This window comes from Podarcis filfolensis (assembly GCF_964270895.1).
Source record: "Podarcis filfolensis genome assembly, chromosome: 16".
Taxonomy (NCBI): domain Eukaryota; kingdom Metazoa; phylum Chordata; class Lepidosauria; order Squamata; family Lacertidae; genus Podarcis; species Podarcis filfolensis.
Window position 1 is genome coordinate 30,893,407 of NC_139620.1, and position 20,523 is coordinate 30,913,929.

Genomic DNA, 20,523 nt, shown 5'->3' on the forward strand with positions numbered 1-20,523 from the left:
ACAGTCCCTATATAACATGCCCTAACAAGAAGACCCACAAATATATGGCTATACGTCTTATACTAACAAACACTACAAACAGGACAATACATGATAATAATAAAACAGCTAGTTACAGATCCAATTTGATTATTAATTATTTTTCAAATACGCCCAATTAATACGGGATCTTTGGGAAAGGTTCTCAAAACATTCTTGTGTAACAAGTGGTTCCTCTGGTTCCTCATTAGTTGGTAAGGACTCATTTAATGGATCAATTTCCTTTTTGTCAAGAGACTAAAGTCTTGGAAATGCAGATTGGATTTTTTATGACACAAAGAGGCCGTTCCTTTTCTTCCCAGGAAAAGACAAGAACTAAGTACATATTAAGTTTATTCGTGAATTTGTGGGTCTTGTTGGTTATGCAGTGTGTGTGTGTTTTAAGGACACACATACCATGTGTGAGGCATGTGCTATCTTTCTGAATGTACTTTGGAATTTTTTTATCCAGTATGCACCTGGCGTTGCATGGGAAATGCTGACACAGTCAGTTACTGCTGCTGTTTCCACTTTAGTACCTCCGTATTTTGTCACGCCTTAAACATCGCTCGGTGTATTGGTACAATATTGTGTATTGGCACTTGACGCTGCCGGTTCTTTTTATTTCTTAAGTGTCGGTAGGAGGCCTACTGATAACACACAGTACTGAGAAGGAAGGTGTGCAAGACGTGAGATGTGACCTGCTTTTAAACCATGAACGAATAGAGCCTTGAATGCACTCCAGATGAACACACAGATTTAGCGAAGGTACAGCTAAATAATTTGGGGCTTTTTCGTTGGGCTTGGGGCATGACCAAAGCGTGGAGGAGATGGCTGCCAATGGCTTCTAACCCTGACAGCTGTTATATGCCTCCAAGATCAGGGGCAGTAATGCTTCTGGGTAGCAGTTGCTGGAAACAGCAAGCAGGGATGGTGCTGCTGTGCTTATGTCTTGCTTGTGGGTCTCCCACAGGAATCTGGTTGGCCGCTGTGAGAACAGGACTAGGCTAGATGGACCACTGAGAGCAGCAGGCTCTTCTCATGTTCTTAATGATGGAGGTTTATAGGCATGTTTTGGAGAGTGTGGCTAGGATTCCCCCCTCCTTCCCCCTCTTGTAATTTGGGATAATCCCATAACGGACCCTCCAAGTGTCCCTATTTTCCAGGGACGTCCCTGATTTAGATCCCGGTTTCTGATACGATCCCGGAATGTCCCGCTTTCCCTTAGAACGTCCCTATTTTCATTGGAGAGATGTTGGAGCGTACAGTAGTACCTCTGGTTACGTACTTAATTCCTTCCGGAGGTCCGTTCTTAACCTGAAACAGTTCTTAACCTGAAGCACCACTTTAGCTAATGGGGCCTCCCGCTGCCGCACGATTTCTGTTCTCATCCTGAAGCAAAGTTCTTAACCCGAGGTACTATTTCTGGGTTAGCGGAGTCTGTAACCTGAAGCATATGTAACCTGAAGCGTATGTAACCCGAGGTACCACTGTATGGAATTATACAACGCCCCAAGCCATCTGGAGGCAATCTTGTACAGTGGTACCCCGGGCTACATACGCTTCAGGTTACAGACTCCGCTAACCCAGAAATATTACCTCAGGTTAAGAACTTTGCTTCAGGATGAGAACAGAAATCGTGCTCCGGCGGCGCGGCGGCAGCATGAGGCCCCATTAGCTAAAGTGGTGCTTCAGGTTAAGAACAGTTTCAGGTTAAGAACGGACCTCCGGAACGAATTAAGTACTTAACCCGAGGTACCACTGTATAGGCAATCCTGTATCAGGATCCCTGGGAACTGTAGTTTGTTAAGGGCGCTGGGAGTTGTTCGGGGACCTCTATCCCTCCCCCCACAGCAGGGCTACAGTCTCAAGCGGTTTAACCCACTTCCCAGGAAGCACTGGGAATTGTAGCTCAGTGAGGGGAATAGGAGGGTCTCCTAACAATTCCCAGTGCCATTGGCAAACTACAATTCCCACGATTCTTTGTGGGAGGGAGCCATGACTGTTTAAAGTGGTGTGATACGACACAGACGGGACTCAGTTCTGCTTCGTCTTCTTGACAAATCATCAGATATTTGAAGACAGCTGTTGTGTCCCCCCCCACCTCAACTTGGTGAAGGTTCACCAGGCAGAACATACCCAGCTCTTTTGACCATTCCTTGTAGCTATTAGCATTGATTTCTGTGGGTCACTTATGAGTATCAGACACTTAGGGGTATCACCTTAGTTTCCAGACCACCTCATCGTCCAGGTTGCCTTCCTCTGGATTTATTCTTGTTAATAATGCCCTCAAAATGTGATGCCCAGACACAGGACTGCAGCAAAGGATATTTCCCCGGAAACCTGGTTTTGAGTGTGCAAATAGCTTTTTCGAAGGAGGCGCAATTAAAACTTTGACGTTTGCACCACCAGGAGCTGCAGCCGTACCTGGTTTAGTTAGAACTTGGGCCTAGTAAATGGAGGCAAAGTGACATGTGATCAATGCAAGATTTTTATTCCTTTCTGTGCACCAAAAAAATGCAAATGAGAAATGTGTCGCAAGGCAAAACTTGCAGGAAAAAATAATTTCTTTATTTTTGTAATGTATTTAAAAATAAATAAATAGAGGCAGACTTAAGAATAAAGCTTGCTGCGGTTTGGTGTGACTTTGAATGATCTTGTAAAAGCCATAACTCTGTGTGTGCTGAAGTGATTTAAGTTGTTTGGTCCATTGAAGTAGAGTGACTTTTTTTTAAAAAAAGAAAAGAATATAAATATATAATTTCTGTTTTCTTTTAAAAATTGTTTTATATTTTATCACTTACACCTGTGTCCAAATGCAATCAATAAACTTGTTTGACCAATACTGTGTTGTAGCGTTACTGTCTCCATGTGGCATTTAAAGAACAGGATTCTGTGGATCTTAATGAGGACCCAATCCTTCGTGGACCTGTGCTGATTTGGCACGTTATAAAATTGAGTAGTGAGGAATGTATGGGGTCAGAAGGAATTTGCTCGAAAGTTACAGAAGGCCTCTAAGAGGTAGAGTGCATGGCTTCTTGGTGGTGGCACCCAGCTGTGGAATAGTTTTCCTAGACACATTCTTTATTGTCTTTTCAACACCAGGTAAAGGATCTTACTGTTTACCCAGGTCTTTTAAATGGCTAGCATTTTTAAACAAATGAAATCTGGGCTTTAATTGTTTAGGTTGCATTTTATGGTTTACTGTGTTATATTTGTTCCTGCCACAAATGGTTTATTAGTTTAAATACAAAAATTGCCAAACTAAAGATGCATTTGCACAATAAAAAAACACAAAATATTAAACTTATTTATGTTTAGAATGTTAGAATTAAAGAAAAGCACATTTATGCATGATGTTCTTACCGTGTTCCCAATCATATACCTGGTTCAGCATTATCTTGTGTTTTGTTACACCGATACATGATAAAAGTACTCTTGTCTCTTAACAAAAAGCAGTTTTCATCCTTTGATTTATTGGGGTTTTTTGTTGATGCTTTAAATTAATAGATTGAACTTTAATTCTGTATTTTGTTCCTCGCTCTCTAAGCTGCCCTGGGAATTTGTGATTGGAGTCAATATTACATACATACATACATAATTTTATTTGTATGCCACCTTTCCATAGTTCAAACCATGCTCAAGGCAACTTAGAACATGAAAAATACATAATTACTAACATAACAAATTCATAAGCAATAAATAAAACATCAAAAAGTACACAACCAAATCAATTTCCACATAAATCATAATAAGATCTAAAATAAAGATACAAAATGAATATCCATAACCGCAACAGCCCCCTCTCCAAACAACCTCCCCCCTAAACAATTCCCCAACCCAAGAGTCTGTTCAGCAGCCTCAGCTATTGTAGCTGGAGTCAGTCAGGGCCCTCCCAGACCAAGTGGGAAAACTCCTGCAAGGCAGGGAGCAAGGTCTTCCAGGACTCACACACAGCCAAGATATAAATGAAGCAATATATAAAAACAATCGCCCCAGCACCAGATCATAATGGCCCCCATTTGCATTGCAAGTGACCATTCACAGCAGCAAAAAAAGGTGATAAAATAACATCTTAGCATTGCTAAATGTATTAACACTTGTAGTATTGACCGATGGTTGATGCATTGGTTGGCAGGATGGGACAGTACACAGCATAAGTTTAGATTTCCGGCCTTAAGCTCAAAAAATAAGTTGCCCGAGTGCTTGGATGCTTCTGAATTCCCAGTTTGGTTCTTTCTTAGCTCAGTTTGGCTCCTGACAGTTGCAAAGAAGGCATATGTAGTTCATTTGTCCTTCGCAATGCATAGTCTGGGAGCTAGCATATAAATAAAATATTTCAACATGAAGTGGCCTCTATCTCCAGTGGCAATGATGTAGAGCATTTCATCCCATAAACTGCAAAAAAGTGAGCGAGACTGCAGCTGGATTCCATTAAGCAAGGCTTGCTGTTGGAGCCAATGTGAAATACTGTGATCTATCTTTCTTCCTCGGCTTCTTTTTAATGGAAGCTGTGTGCTGGAGGAGGTATGCATGTCTTCCTCTTTTTATTATATTCCTTACCAACTTCCACTTTTATCAAATTAAAATCAGCCTTCTGCAGCCCGAGCCCGGGATCAGTGTCATCTGCTTATTTAAAAGCTGAAGATTCCTACAGTGCCAGTTCGCTTCACACAGTTTGTGCTGAATGCATTTAATAATTGATTTTTACCCCTATTAGCAAGGGGGGGAGTGTTGGCACACAAGGGGAAGACAGCAAACCCTCTTTTAAAGCTCATAATCTGAGCGGCTTCAGGGCAGGGAATGCCCAGGGTAGAGATCAACATCTATTGCATGGGGGGGGGGGATGGAGGGTAGAACAGGTTTAAATTAATACTAGAAGATCCAGCATTCTCCATCCACTAGTCTAGTGCACTGGTGAATTTTAATGTTGCACGACAAAGGAATTCCAAAGCAACCCTGTTACCTCTTCAGCTTCCGACACGTCCTCCCAGTCTGCTCCCTCTTCTTGCTGTAACCACTCATGGTCATAACACCGCCAATCCCTGGGCTCTGATTTTTCTTTTCTTTTTTTTTAAAAAAAGATATTTATTGAAGTTTTACGAAAACATAAATTTTAAAAGGTCATATAAAAAGAAAGAAATACAAAAAAAACATAGAAAAATACATGAAAAAGAAAAAAGAAGAATAAAAACAAATCCGTTTTTTGTAACCCTAACTCATTATCTTATTTCCTTGGCCTCCTCACACCTCCCCATTTTGTATTCCCATTTAAGTAATCAAATCAGCAAATCCTTACCCTCTTTCGTTTATCTTAACTCTGTATCTTAACATATTATAACTCTATATTTTCATCCATTATCAATTCAATTTTGCATACTCTTGTTAACTTTGTTGCTAATGCCACTTATTTTCAATCCAACATCATTTTAACATTCATTAATTTTACAGTGTTTCTGCAAATAGTCTTTAAATTTCTTCCAGTCTTCTTCCACCAACTCTTCTCCCAGGTCTCGGATTCTGCCAGTCATTTCCGCCAGTTCCATATAGTCCATCACCTTCATCTGCCACTCTTCCAGGGTGGGTAGATCTTGTGTCTTCCAATACTTTGCAATCAGTATTCTTGCTGCTGTTCTTGCGTACATAAAAAAAGTTCTGTCCTTCTTTGGCACCAATTGGCCGACTATGCCCAGGAGAAAGGCCTCTGGTTTCTTCAAGAAGGTATATTTAAATACCTTTTTCATTTCATTATAGATCATCTCCCAGAAAGCCTTAATGGGCTCTGATTTTTCTTTGGGGGTTCCCCAACTGGTGCATCCCACCATTCCTCTGCATCTAGCCCAGGGGTCAGCAAACTTTTTCAGCAGGGGGTCTGTCCACTGTCCCTCAGACCTTGTGGGGGGGCTGGACTATATTTTGAAGAAAAAAAATAATGAATTCCTATGCCCCACAAATAACCCAGAGCTGCATTTTAAATAAAAGGACACATTCTACTCATGTAAAAGCATGCTGATTCCTGGACCATTCATGGGCCGAATTTAGATGGTGATTAGGCTGCATCCAGCCCCCGGGCCTTAGTTTGCCTATCCATGATCTAGCCTTTCCCTGACACTAATTCGTATTATCATCTCTCCTTGCTGTAGCCAGGTAGAAAATATAGAAAGCTGATATATAGGAATCTACCGTACTGTGAGCCAGACAATGGTACTCATAGCTCAGTATTGTCTATGCAGGGGTCAGCAAACTTTTTCAGCAGGGGGCCGGTCCACTATCCCTCAGACCTTGTGGGGGGCTGGACTATACAGTATTTTGAAAAAAAGAACAAATTCCTATGCCCCACAAATAACCCAGAGATGCATTTTAAATAAAAGCACCCATTTGACTCATGTAAAAACACGCTGATTCCCGGACCGTCTGCAGGCCGGATTTAAAAGGCAATTGGGCCGTGTAGGAAAAGACCTGCCAAGGAAATTGAAAAACATCTTCATGTACGCGACAACGGTGGCAAGAGTCTTAATAGCACAAGGATGGAAAAACGAAGAAATCCCGACCAAAGAACTGTGGCAAGAGAAACTGATGGACTATGCAGAATTGGCGAAATTGACACACAAACTACGTGATAAGGACAACTGTGAATTTAAAGAAGAATGGGAACCTTTCACAAAGTACTTAAAGAAACATCAAAATGAATTGGACTCCTTGGCAGGTTTTGAATAAACATACACAATTTTTTTATTGGTAACCTATAGACAGATAAATTAAGGATCTTTACAATTTTATAATATGCAGAGAATAACGTGCTGAAAAACCAGAGAGAGTGGCTGAGGGAAGTCGGGGGGCGGTCTTCCTTGGGGAGGGGAAAAGGGGGGGGAATGAGGATGATGTGTTTTTGACAAATTGTTATGTTGAAATTCCTAATAAAAAATATTCCAAAAAAAAAAATAGAAGGCAATTGGGCCAGATCCAGCCCCCGGGCCTTAGTTTGCCTACCCATGATCTGTCTACAGCAGAGGTGGCGAACCTATCACACGTGTGCCAGAGGGGGCACTCAGAGCCCTCTCTGTGGGCACGCACGCCGTCGCCCCTTCCAACTCCCCACAATCCTATGATTTGATGGCTAGACCGCCGGGCTGCACTTCTAAAGCCTGCTCTTACAGGAGGGAGCAAAATGCTGCAGGTGCCCTAAGACAGTGGAATGGAACGTTCACATTTCAGGTGTAGCCCATGGGCGGCAAACTGGCTACTTGCGCATGCGCCCCTACAAACTCTTTGCTGGAGCGCCTTCCCTTCCAGGCTACGACCAACTGCAGCGGAGCGCTGAACCGCTGCGCGCATCTGGACTTCACTCCAGGTTTTCCTTTTCACCTGCTTGGTCAGGCCAGGAAGCAAACTTTCCGAGCTTCCCTGCCAGGGGACACACAGCAGAGGGCGAAGGAGACTGTTTTGTTTTCTCCATAGGATTGTGGGGAGTTGGAAGTGAACCCGAGGATCACCTAAGTCGAACCCCCCTGTGATGCAGGGATCTCAACTACAGCATCTATGGCAGATGGCCATTCAGCTTCTGCTTTGAAATCTCCCAAAGAAGAACTCCTTGAAGGGAAATTATCAAAACGGTCATGTTGTCTGGGAGCAATTCCCCTTTTCATGATTTCCCAAACAAAGTTAATGCAGACTTCTACCTTTCAATATAAAGTTGTTTGTATCATTGAAAGCTCTGGTATTGTGTTTTTCATTTAAGACAAAAGAGGTTAATGTATGAGTTAATGTATAATGTATGATACCTCAGTATTCAGGTTAAATTGCCGTGTTGGCACTTTGCAATAAATAAGTGGGTTTTGAGGGGACGCGGGTGGTGCTTTGGGTTAAACCACAGAGCCTAGGGCTTGCCGATCAAAAGGTTGGTGGTTTGAATCCCCGCGACGGGATGAGCTCCTGTTGCTCGGTCCCAACTCCTGCCCACCTAGCAGTTTGAAAGCACGTCAAAGTGCAAGTAGATAAATAGGTACCCTTCTGGCAGGAAGGTAAACGGCGTTTCCGTGCGCTGCTCTGGTTCGCCAGAAGCGGCTTAGTCATGCTGGCCACATGACCCGGAAGCTGTACGCCGGCTCCCTGGGCCAGTAAAGCGAGATGAGGGCCGCAACCCCAGAGTCGTCCGCGACTGGACCTAATGGTCAGGGGTCCCTTTACCTTTAAATGGGTTTTGGGTTGCAGTTTGGGCACTCAGTCTCTAAAAGGTTCGCCATCACTGGTCTACAGTGACTAGCAGCAGCTCTCCATGGTTTTAGGCAGCTGTCTCTTCCAGCCCTACCTGGATATGCCAGAGGTGGGGCATTCTGCATGCAAGGCAGATGCTCCACCACTGAGCTACAGCCACGTCCCAGTGATATTCTGATAGATGCCAGCTGATTGAGAGGAGTTGCTAAATGGCTAGTCCCAGAAGTGGTGTGAGAGGGTGCAGGAGTGGATCCCATCTGAGTCATCCAGATGCTCCAAAATAATCCTTAGGGAATTGTGAGAGGCATTGTGTGAGCGTTACAGTGCCTGAACGTGTGAATTACCAATAAGGAAGGTTGAAATATATATTACAGTACTTTATTCAAGGGTTTTCTCTCCCCACCCCCAAATAAAAATAGTTTTATGCAGCTGTCCATTTTTCGTAGGATAATATGCCGGATTTCTTTCATCCTCCCTTCAGGACCTTGGAATCAAAATCTGTTTCACGGTAAAACAGTGATGGTCTGGACCACCTCATCTGAGGCTTCCTTATGCAATAGCACCACCATTGGTTCATCTCTGATAGGCAAAGTTCCCTTTTCTGCAAGTTGTGTTTTTCATCTGTGTGTTGTAATGGTGCCCTGGTTAGCCATTGCTGCTAGAATTTGTTGTCTGTTTACAATGCTGTCTGAAATTATTGCCAAGGGCGTAATATCTGTTTTGAGCAGCTACTGGGAGCATTACAGGCTGTGGGCAGGAGACACATTTAATCTGGAATGGCAGCCACGCATTGTGAAGGTTGATGGAAATGTTTGCCATCTTCCTCGATAGGTTTTTTTTTTTAACGCATAGTTTATTGTGGGTTTTTATAGGGGTTTTTTTGTAACAATGTAAGTAATGAACATATACAATAATGTTTAAAAAGCGGCATGTCAGTTTGTAACACCAATAAGAAGAGCAGGCATATGTAATCAAAGCTGGGGGGGGGATAGGAATAAAGACATGGGGGGGGGGAATTAGAAGGAGAAGCAGGAAGGGAAGGGAGAAGGAAGGAAGAGGCTCTGGTAAAACTCCTGTTGTGAACAGATCACACGAACAGTTCTAAATAGAAATCCCAGATCTCAGAATTATTTTTTCTTTGTGCCACCAAACAAAAACAGCTCTTTCATATGTGGCAAGAGAGATCCTACAACCAAGGAGTTATTGGGGGAAGCCATTCTTGTGCTGTAAGATCAATTGCTTGGACACCAACAAGGGGCAGAGAGTCCAGCCCTGCTACCCGTCTGACAAATTTCTGGAGTTCCTAGATGGGCTTTAAAAGAAAATGGAAAATTCTACCGTGTTGTGTTTCCTCAGAATGCTTCTTCATTATTTGCATGTGCACAGTATTTCTAGCCAGCTCTTCATTGAATGCTTTAAATTCCAAAGCAGGGAACAAAGTAATACAAATGAGCAGAGGAAAATGAATTCACATAAATTACAAATTTGTATAATCAGGTCAATTTAGCAACTGTGGTGGACTTGTTGGACACAGAGGAATGGTGGGTAAGGTAAAGGACCCCTGGACAGTTAAGTCCAGTCAAAGGCGACTATGGGGTGTGGCGCTCATCTTGCTTTTCAGGCCGAGGGGGGTTGTCTGCAGACAGCTTTCTGGGTCATGTGGCCAGCAGGACTAAACCGCTTCTGGCGCAACAAAACACCATGGCAGAAACCAGAGTGCATGAAATGCCGTTTACCTTCCCGCCGCAGCGGGATTTGTCTACTTGTCTACTTGCACTGATGTGCTTTCGAACGGCTAGGTTGGCAGAAACTGGGACAGAACAACGGGAGCTCACCACTGTCATGCAGATTTGAACTGCTGACCTTCCGATCAGCAAACCTAAGAGACTCAGTGGTTTAGACCACAGCGCCACCCGCGTCCAGAATGGTGAGAGGGACCAGCTGGGGAACCACTAAGGAAAGAAGACTCAGAGCCCGGGGAGTGGTGGTGGGATGACGATGAGAGGTCAGAGGAAGAAGGGGGAGAAGACAGGGAGGAGGAGAAGGAGTCGGGAGAAGCTGAGGAGGTAACAGGGCTTGGTGAGCTGGGAGAGTCTGTGGCAGAAGGAGTCCAGACTCAGAAGCTTAAGCAGGAGAATGGGAAGAGGGCAGCCAAAAGGCAAAGATGAGTCAGGCTGGTGAAGAGTCACAGATGTCTCTCCCCTCCTGCTGTGATAAGTTTACCCTCTCCCCTGTCTCCCAGAAGAGGGCTGAAACAGCAGTGACAGTGCAATCTCTCATTGCTTGGAGAAAGCCTTGCAGAGGGTGGGGACTTAGATGGCTGTGGGGAGGCAGGTACTTTCAGTCTCGGCAACTGATCCATGGGACAAGACCTACCAGGGATATGAGCTGCTGTGCTCATTAGGCCTGACACTCAGCCAAATTTGTGAAGATTGTGGTTTTGCTAATAGTGAACTCCAACTTTGAATGGTGTCATTTACTGTCGACTTGCTCTGTGACAGCAACTTAACAATTCTGTCATAAGGTAAAAGGTAAAGGGACCCCTGACCATTAGGTCCAGTCGTGGCCGACTCTGGGGTTGCGGCGCTCATCTCGCTTTATTGGCCGAGGGAGCCGGCGTACAGCTTCCGGGTCATGTGGCCAGCATGACTAAGCCGCTTCTGGCGAACCAGAGCAGCACACGGAAACGCCATTTACCGTCCCACCGGAGTGGTACCTATTTATCTACTTGCACTTTGACATCCTTTCGAACTGCTAGGTTGGCAGGAGCAGGGACAGAGCAACGGGTGCTCACCCCGTCGTGGGGATTCGAAGCGCCGACCTTCTGATCGGCAAGTCCTAGGCTCTGTGGTTTAACGCAAAGCGCCACCCATGTCATAAGGTACATACAAGCAAATCTACATCAACAAAAGTTAAATAGCTAAATACATGTGTAAAATCAGCAAAACAGTCAAGCAGATGGAAACAGATTAAACAACCGCAACAGTTCCTGTCTCACACAAAGAGGGCCCTACTCAGTGGCTTTTGAGTAACTTCACAGACTTCAGCACCCCCAGCTCTCCAAAGCATCCAGGCTATCACTCTGCGTGGAGTGAATTTTTGCCCACAAGCATCCCACCAGAGCAAGGAATTTCCACTCCTTAACCACAGTAGCCACAGAGCAAAAACATGGGTGTGCACAAAAGGGGGGCAATAAGCAACAGCTGGTGTGTGTCTCCCCATCCCAGTGCTCAAGGTCAGTAGCGTTACCAGATAGAGACGTGCAAACAGATTTGTTAGCCTCCCTGAGCATTCAGGGTCCTCCAGTGTCTTCATGAAAGTGGAGTGGTTAGTCCAGATGAGCAGCCATTTCTATCACGAGCTCGTCCAACTCTCGAGTAGGACCCTGGCAGAGACACATGCCCAACTGGCATGTTCTCTCCCTCCTGGTTGATCGTTTGGGAACTTCAAAAGCTTTCTTCTGCCTGAACATCACAGCGACCGATGCCAACAGACATCGGCACACTTAGGGATCCGCAGAGTCTTCGCTGCTTGTGTAACAGACCTCAGCAACTCAGCGTTTTGGCTAATCTACTTTATTTACATATAAACACACACGGAGCACTGCAACATGGTTCCCTCTCTCTCTAGCATCAGATAGCAAAGAGAAAGGACAAAGGACAATAGTCCCACTTCACCGAACACAGTAACACAAACATCCTGTCTCCATCACTTCCCACCCTGTGGAGTCAAAACATACACCGTCATGTGATAGACAACAATCCCATGACTGCAATCATGGAGCAGGAATCAACAATTCCCCCCTCTCCCTTGTGCACATGGAACATGTTGCATTGATCTTTCATGATTTAAGTTTTATAATTTGACTGCATTTCTTATTGTTCCTTTTTTTGTGGAAAATTCAATAAGAAAAGCTAATAATAATACTTATATTATTATTAGCTTTCTCATTCAGACTACGGAGGAAATGCTGCACCTTCCATTGTCTCACATAATATGACGGTGCTGCAATCATGTAAAAGATTAACTTACAAGGAAAGTACAGTTCTGTTTTATGCGTACGCCAACAGAATGCATGGGGCAATTTCAAAGCTGAAATCATCTTTCTCTCAAAGAAAAAGCAGTGACAAGGCACCTGAAGCACTGTCTCCTCAGTTGACCTCAAGAAGCGAGTAGGTCTTTCTGGATGAAAGTACCATGCCCAATGGAAAGACGTCGAGGGTACTCCATGGGCAAGCTCAGGTTGGCTTGTTCATGTCAGAGAGAGATGCTAGACTGGAATGGGAAATAATCAGAACTGACAGAATCTTTGGATTCTCTGCTCCAGGGAAATTTATAACCCTGAACTTGGCACCTGTTCAGATTACAATGTCAGGCAGCTGCATCACTATGGAGATATGCTTGCTGTGACTGAAGCTTCATTTTTGTTTGTTTTTTAATGTATTAACCCCCCCCCCACCAGTGCAACTGCATCTCTGGACAAGGAACAAAGTGTTTCGAGCATTTAGGGTGCCTGCATGAAAGGGGGAGAGGAGCAAGGAAAGGCACAGCTCCCTATACGGCCTAGGACCCTCGTACCTACAGGACCGCCTCTCCTGGTATGTCCCATAGAGAACCTTACAGCTTTCAAATAAAAACATTTTGGAGATCCCGGGCCACAGGGAGGTTAGGCTGGCCTCAACCAAAGCCAGGGCTTTTTCGGCCGTGGCCCCGATCTGATGGAATGCTCTGTCACAAGAGACTAGGGCCCTGCGGGACTTGACAACCTTCCGCAGGGCCTGCAAGACAGAGCCATTCCACCAGGCCTTTGGCCAAGGCACAATCTGACCCCCTCCTTCTGTAATCCTCATAGAACTCTAGCCCAATGGTTACCATTAATCTGACTCTGAATTGATTTTAAAATGAACTGATTTTAGAATGTATTTCAATTAATTGATTGTGATTTTATGTAAACTGTGTTATTTTTACTGTTGTTAGCCGCTCTGAGCCCGGCTTTGGCTGGGGAGGGCGGGATGTAAATAAATTATTATTATTATTATTATTATTATCATCATCATCATCATCATGATGGACTGAATGAGACGCAGCTACTCCGGCCCTATCTGCACTATATATTTTAAGTGGCATCATAACACTTTAAAGAATTGTGGCTTCCCCCAGTGTATACTGGGAAGTGTAGTTTAAGGGTGCTGAGAGCTGTTAGGACCAGAGGCCTTTACTCCTCTCACAGAGCTACAATTCTGAGAGCTCCCCAGGTAGCAGGATTGATTTTTAAACCACTTTGAGAACCGCAGCTCTGTGAGGGGGAAAGGACTCTTCTAACAATTCTCGGCACCTTTAACAAACTACAGTTCGTAGGATTCTTTGGGGAAGCCACAACTGCTTAAAGGCGGTTGATGCTGCTTATAATATCTAGTACAGTTGGTCTTGTTCTTTTAAACTGGCTTTATATTTATAATGTTTCTAATCATTTTTAATATGGATTTGTTTTGACAGTTTTATATATGCTACTGTATTGGAAATTACTTCAGGAAGCCTCATGGGAAGTGATTCATAAATTATTGTTAATATTAATAATAATATAATCCTTATATTCTGGTTCTACAAATCCTGGGAACTTAGCCCTTCGAGGGGAGAAACTGCACCATTGCAAGTTTTATAGCTTTTCAGAACTATGTAGGCTTGTAGATTTGATTGAGCTACTTACCTCTTCCCCTATAATCAGAGTGTTGTCCTCTGCTACCTTATTAACAATTAGAGATTATTTGGCTTTGTTTTTATTTTGATTCTTCTGCCTAAGTGGGTGCTAAACAGACCGTTGCAGAGAGGCGTTATATGTGGCCTTCCATTGCCGGAGCCATTTTTTAATGCAACAAAATAAACAGCCTGCCCTTGGCTTTGTAATGCAGTTACACAGCCTGATTGCTCCTGTGAACATAGCTGCTACCGAGTGATTGTTTACTGCTGTTCAACATACAGCTGGCCTATAGGACATGATGGATCTAGTGTCCTTTGCATCCAGTACAGCAGAGTATTAGGCTCTGTTATTAATCTGCTTGGGCAAAGGCTCTGAGAATAAGAAGGAAAAATAACTACTGCCTCTGGAGGAAACTGGCTACTCTTCAAAATCAAACTGATTAGGTGGTTCTGAGTTTCTGTCTCTTATTTGCTGCTTGCATGTTGGCGCGGTATCTATCTGGACTTTCTTGGCCTTACTTTTGTCTTGGATATTATGTGCTGTTTGAGGCTGCTCCCTATTTCAGTTGTCTTTTAGCACTGAGAGGAAAAATAATCTACCGGAAGTTCTATTCAAGAAGGAATACCGTATTTTTTGCTCTATAAGACTCACTTTTTCCCTCCTAAAAAGTAAGGGGAAATGTGTGTGCGTCTTATGGAGCGAATGCAGGCTGCGCAGCTATCCCAGAAGCCAGAACAGCAAGAGGGATTGCTGCTTTCACTGCGCAGCGATCCCACTTGCTGTTCTGGCTTCTGAGATTCAGAATATTTTTTTTCTTGTTTTCCTCCTCCAAAAACTAGGTGCGTCTTGTGGTCTGGTGCGTCATAGAGCGAAAAATACGGTAATTAAGGGGAGAATATTTCACCTTCCTATCTATCTCTCACATACAAACAAACACACACACCAAGTTCAGGTAACTTATTGCAAGTGTTGCTGCGTTACTCCCAACGGTTCCTTCATTTTTCAGAGACTCTTCTGCCTCAACAGGAGTGGAAGAAAAAGGAATTGTGCAGTCTTGAAAAGGACTGGAGGAGAGTTAATAGAATGTCACTTCAAGGGTTGGGACTATCTGGGGGTAAACCACATGGATGTTGGCATGTAATTCAGTCCACTGATAGCTTATTGATTCTGTCTTCCTAGAAGACAAATACAAAGTAGGCCACATTGGATCTTTTAGGAGATGAATGAGTGGGTTCACTTCTGTCTCCTTTGCTAAATGTGTTACACTGAGCCCAGGCTACCTCTTTGGAGTTGGTTTTATCGTGGGAAGGCAAGATATCTTGTAAGGGTTCATACAAGAGAGAACCAATTTTTAAAAGAATGCAATCTATAGAGGAGATTAAATATAAAATCCTGCCTGGATCATCCATACAAATTTTGGCTTTATTTTTCCCTATACAAACTGCCTCAGTCAATCAAGTGGGCAAATGACATTGAATCTGATATTTCCATTGCCACATGATAGGCTCATTGTTTAAAATCTCTGAGTAGTTGTTGGGGAGAAAAGGGAATAAAGGAAAAAGAAATTGCATTAGCCAGTTCAGGGGAATATATCCCTATTGGGTTTGGAAAAAAAAGCCTGGTAAAATTATTCTGACTCTTTATCACCTGGATTTAAAATACACAATAGTTCCCAGGAAAGATCAAGAACCTAGGATTACAGTTTGTAATAGTTTTAAGATGAGTTTGCAATGTGAGGCAGTCAGGGATGAAAGATTGGTGTGCAGTAGAGCATCTGCTTTCATGTTGTAGCCAGGATTTTTGTTGGGGGGGCCAGAAACTCAGATTTGTATTGATTTACGGCTACCCCCATGTCTGCTTTATCAGATAGGGCTGGGAATGTCCCCAGTCTGAAACCCTCTGCCAGTCAGTGTAGACAATACTGAACTAGATGGGTCTGAATTGATCTAAGGTAGCTCCCTGTATTCCTAGCTGAGAGAGCTACGTTTGACAGCTGGGCAGGACAATCCACCTGTCAATCAATGGCATCAGATGATTGACAGGTTATACATCAGTCACAGGTTATACGAGCCACCGCTTCTTTAGCTGTACAAATAATACAGATATACCAAGATAGGCTGTTCCCAGGATGTTGAATGTACGGAACACATTTTACTGCATTGCAATCTGTACAAACAGGTTTGACAGCATCTAATCAATCCAATACTAACGGGACAACCTGCAATTGCTGACTTATTTCATGTCAAGGATAAGTTTGATACTATTACACTAGTTGTAGCAAAATTCCTCTCAGAGGCAGTAAAAATCTGAAACTAGTATGTACAGGCTACTCTGTTGGCTAGCGAGGCTGATTTTACAGCTTAATAACTGTTGATATTTTTCATTGCCTGTTTATCGTCTTCCAAAGCAGCTACTCTATTCCCAACTTAAGAATGGAAAGTGAAATACTAGTGGACAACAAAAGAGGTTTAAGATGCTCTCAAGGAAAATATGGTATAAGCACTGATAACTGGAAAACACTGGCCTGCGAGCGCTCCAGTTGGAGAACAGCCTTTACCAAAGATGTCATGGACTTTGAAGAGGCACGAACTCAGGGTGAAAAGGAGAAACGAGCTATGAGTAAGAAACGTTTGGCAAACCATGATCAACTCCTACCCAGAAACCCCACTGTGGAAGGATGTGTGGATCCAGAATTGGCCTCCACAGTCATTTACGGAGTCACTGTTAAGACCATGCTCATGGAAGACAATCTTACTTGGCTACAAGTGATCACCAAAGAAGAAGCTATACCAAACTGTTGTAAACATGTCCTTTCTCTGCAAACCCCTCACAAGCTTTAATTTGTTCGTCAGTTTTTCCGCCAAAGCTAACCGCCATACTTTATTACGTCACAAGCAAGTAGTAGGTCCTCTGGATGGAGAAATGTTCTTGGGTGACATTGAGAAGGCAGAACTACTCAACACTTACTTTGCCTCTGTCTTTACCCAAAAGGAAAGCAGTGCAGAAATGCTCTTGGGCAGGCATCCCCAAACTCAGCCCTCCAGCTGTTTTGGGACTACAATTCCCATCATCCCTGACCACTGGTCCTGTTAGCTAGGGATGATGGGAGTTGTAGTCCCAAAACAGCTGGGGGGCCAACTTTGGCCATGCCTGAGCTTGGGTGACATTGAGAACAGAACTGCTCAACACCTACTTTGCCTTTGTCTTCACCAAAAAGGAAAGCAGTATGAACACAGAATAAATGTTGCAATTGCAGAACTGCAGCTGTAGATAGGAAAAGAGGTGGTTAAGGAAACACCTAGGTACTTTAAATGAATTCAAATCTCCAGGGCCTGATGAGCTGCACCCAAGGGTACTAAAGGAGCTTGCAGATGTGATCTTTGTCTATTATAATTGAGCATTCTTGGAAAACAGATAAGATCCCTGCAGTTGGAGGCAGGCAAATGGAAGACTGATACCAGGAATGGTCCGCCTGTGAGCACTTAGAAAAGGATGCTGCAGGGACCAAGACCCAGCATGGGTTTCTCCAAAAACGAGTCATGTCTGCCGAATCTTATTCCTTTATTTGATTAAATTGCAGGCTTTGTGGAATGTTGTAGGTATAGTGTATACTGATTTCAGTAAGGCTTTTCAAGGGATGGTTGTGGGATGCATTCAGGATTGCAGGGGGTTGGACTAAATCAAGCATCCCCAAACTTGGCCCTCCAGCTGTTTTGGGACTACAACGCCCATCATCCCTAGCTAAGAGGACCAGTGGTCAGGGATGATGGGAGTTGTAGTCCCAAAACAGCTGGAGGGCCGAGTTTGGGGGTGCATGGACTAGATGATCCCTGGGGGAATCCCTTCCAACTCTAGAATTCCAGAATTCTGTCCAGAAAGCTCCCTCACAGTCACCATCTTTTCCCGCCTGCCTCATGGAAGCCTCCTTTGGCTCCTCCCTCACACGACCGAGCCGTTTTGGCGTTGTTGTTTTTAAAACCTAACCGCCTTTCGCCTCCTTGCTCTCGCCCCTCCTCCCTTCTCGCGCCTGTTGTGTCTTACGCCGACGGCCGCCGCGCGCAGAAAGCCGGCATTCAGCCAATGGGCAGAAAAGGCGGGAGCCAGAACGCGTCCAGCCCTCGACGCCGATTGGTTGGGAGAGGACCCAGCCAAAAAAAGAAAAAGCCTCGAGGGGAGGGGAGGGAGAGAACGTTTAAAGATGGCGGCCGTGGCAACGAGAAGGCGGTTTCCCTGAGAGGGGGCGGGAGGGAAGGGAAATAAAAGAAGCTCCCGCGACGGAGGAGGAGGAGAAGAAAAAGGAAAAAAAAAGATAACGACGCCGGCGCGGCCCCTTCCTCCTACCCCGGCTGGTTTCTCCCCCCTCACTTTGGCTTTGGAGGTGGGGCGAGGAGAAAGCACAAACGCGAGCCCTCGAGCGAGGAGCGGCAGGGACTACTCCGGGCATGGCCCAGGTGGGTGCCGGGCCTGTGGGCTCCGGCAGGGCGCGGCGAGGAGAGAACGGGGCCTTGGCGCGGCCTGGCCGCCTCAGCTCCGCCGTCCTTGGACGGTAGTGGCGCGCGTGCGAGAGAGCCCATTCCCGGGCCTAGGCCCTGCGCAGCTACTGGGGGGGGGGAGCGGTCTTGTGTGCAGGGAGCGGGTGGTGGAGATGCGGAATGATAACGGGGAATCATCCCTGCGGAGCCCCCGGGCCTTCTTTTTATTCGGCTTGGGCCTCGCGGTTCCCGGAGGAGGCGGAAGCTCCGTGGTTGGTGGTGGAACCTTGTTGATGCGGCTGAGGCGAATTACTTTTTCTCTCTCGCCCGCCTTTAAACAAAAAAAAACTGTTGAATGGAATTATTTGGAAGGGGGTGCGAAATGGGTTTTTTGGGGGGTGGCGGGGAGAGAAACCTTAGTAAGACCAGCGCGTGCTACCCCCGATCCCTCAAGATTTGGGTTTTTTTATTTAATAAATAAATACTGTATCTTAGATAGCAGGGCGGGATACAAAAGTGAGGCCGAAGATGGCTATACTATTACTTACCACCGTCGTGAAATTATGGGACGGATACACCCAGCCTTTAAGAACAGTTGTTTATGGTAGTAGTTTTGGGGATGTAGCGTACTGGCGTGATGACTTGTGCAGGTAGGAGGTAAGAGGTTTAATTTCTTCGGGCTTTTTTAAAGCACCAAAAAGAATATGCCCTGGTCTTGTGGCCTTTGAAAGTCTTGCAGGTGGTTTCCTTGGTTAGAGCCACTTCAAAGAAAGTGATCAAGGAGGCTTTATTATGCCTTTGATAAGTCGAGATTGATTGAGGAGAGCTTTTGCCACACCATAGAGAACAAAAAGTAGTGCCATAATCTATTTGCTTTATTTATTTAAGTAATGCATATACTGTATTCTACTTTCTAAAATTTCTCAAGACAACAATATTAAGAGGAAAGATTAGGAGATATAGCAGTGTTTATCATGGCCCAAGACAGTTTCATTAAAAAAAAAAAATGTTTAACACACTAACACTGCTACCACCCTAGAATCAGGTTTCGTTGTGTTTTTGAAACTTATCTCTAGTAGCTGGACTAGGAAAGAGCCTTGTAAGATCCTGAAGAATGGTTGCTCTGACTTTTTATGAAGCAGTTTCCTGTTTCTTCAAAGACTGCAGTCCATAGTTTTCTCTAGTCCAGCATCCTGCTTCAGTTTGATCATCCTCTCTCCCACCCCCCACACATTCATTATTCTATCATTTGTTACCTACTGGATTTGAAGAAGGGTCAGCCTTCTCTTAAAAGATGGTGGTGAGGAGCTTGTTCTTAGCCCTTTTTTTGCTACATTTTGAAAGGATTTGTGTCTTATTCTGTAACACTAGACAGCCCCTACACAGAAAACAGTGTGTGGTGGTTGTGATCTAGCCCCCACCTTATGTTTGCACCCTGCATGGTCTATAGTCTACAGAGCATCTTACGTAATCTTACGTGCTGTTGTGTTTGGAAGGGAAGAAATTGTTTAACTCAGGCTTGTTTAATTCCAGTAGGGTTACCTGCTTTCATGCCCCCAATAAATAAAAGGAAGGAGGGAAACTTTAATCAACTTGATTTTGGTTTGTTGGACTTTTGAAAGTATGGTAGCAGGACCAATTCTTTGTTGTTATTAAGCGCACCATCCTAGAACTTTGCTTGTATTCACAAGTGTTGACACATGTAAACCATTGTTAAAACTTGGCTTAGCATTTAAATGGCAGTGTTTATTTAGGTGAGGTGTGGCTCAGCATCACATAAGTGATTCTGCAGTTTCTGCATCATAGTGTGTGTGTTCTACTGGGCAGAGATTTATTTATTTGTTGTATACAGCACCTAGCACACTGATGCCTCATAACTGGATAGTAATTGAAAATAATAAACATGGTATATAGTGTTTTATGGGTGTTCGAAGCTCTGATTTCTACAACAGCTTTGCATGGTAGGCTGGTATTAGGGTCATGTTTCATGTTGGGGAGGGGGGAAGCGTGGCTGCCTAAGGTTACATGGCTCAACTTGGCTGAGAACCACTCTGGGCTGGGAAAACCTGTCACCTCTGAATCCCAAAGGAGTTTGGAGTATGTATCAGCCAATTAGTTGCT

General features: G+C 44.3%; 1 protein-coding gene and 1 long non-coding RNA gene across 2 annotated transcripts in view; one reads left to right on the top strand and one right to left on the bottom strand.

Moving 5' to 3' along the window:
* The window catches only part of LOC310751493, a 164,085-nt gene that overhangs the window by 97,309 nt on the left and 46,253 nt on the right, over positions 1 to 20,523 (bottom strand). The gene's annotated exons all lie outside the window — the stretch shown is intronic.
* The window catches only part of DGCR8 (DGCR8 microprocessor complex subunit), a 29,124-nt gene continuing 26,689 nt past the window's right edge, over positions 18,089 to 20,523 (top strand). Inside the window, exon 1 of the mRNA XM_083590047.1 lies at positions 18,089 to 18,381. The gene's annotated coding sequence lies outside the window, so the exon portion shown is untranslated. The remainder of the gene's footprint in view (positions 18,382 to 20,523) is intronic.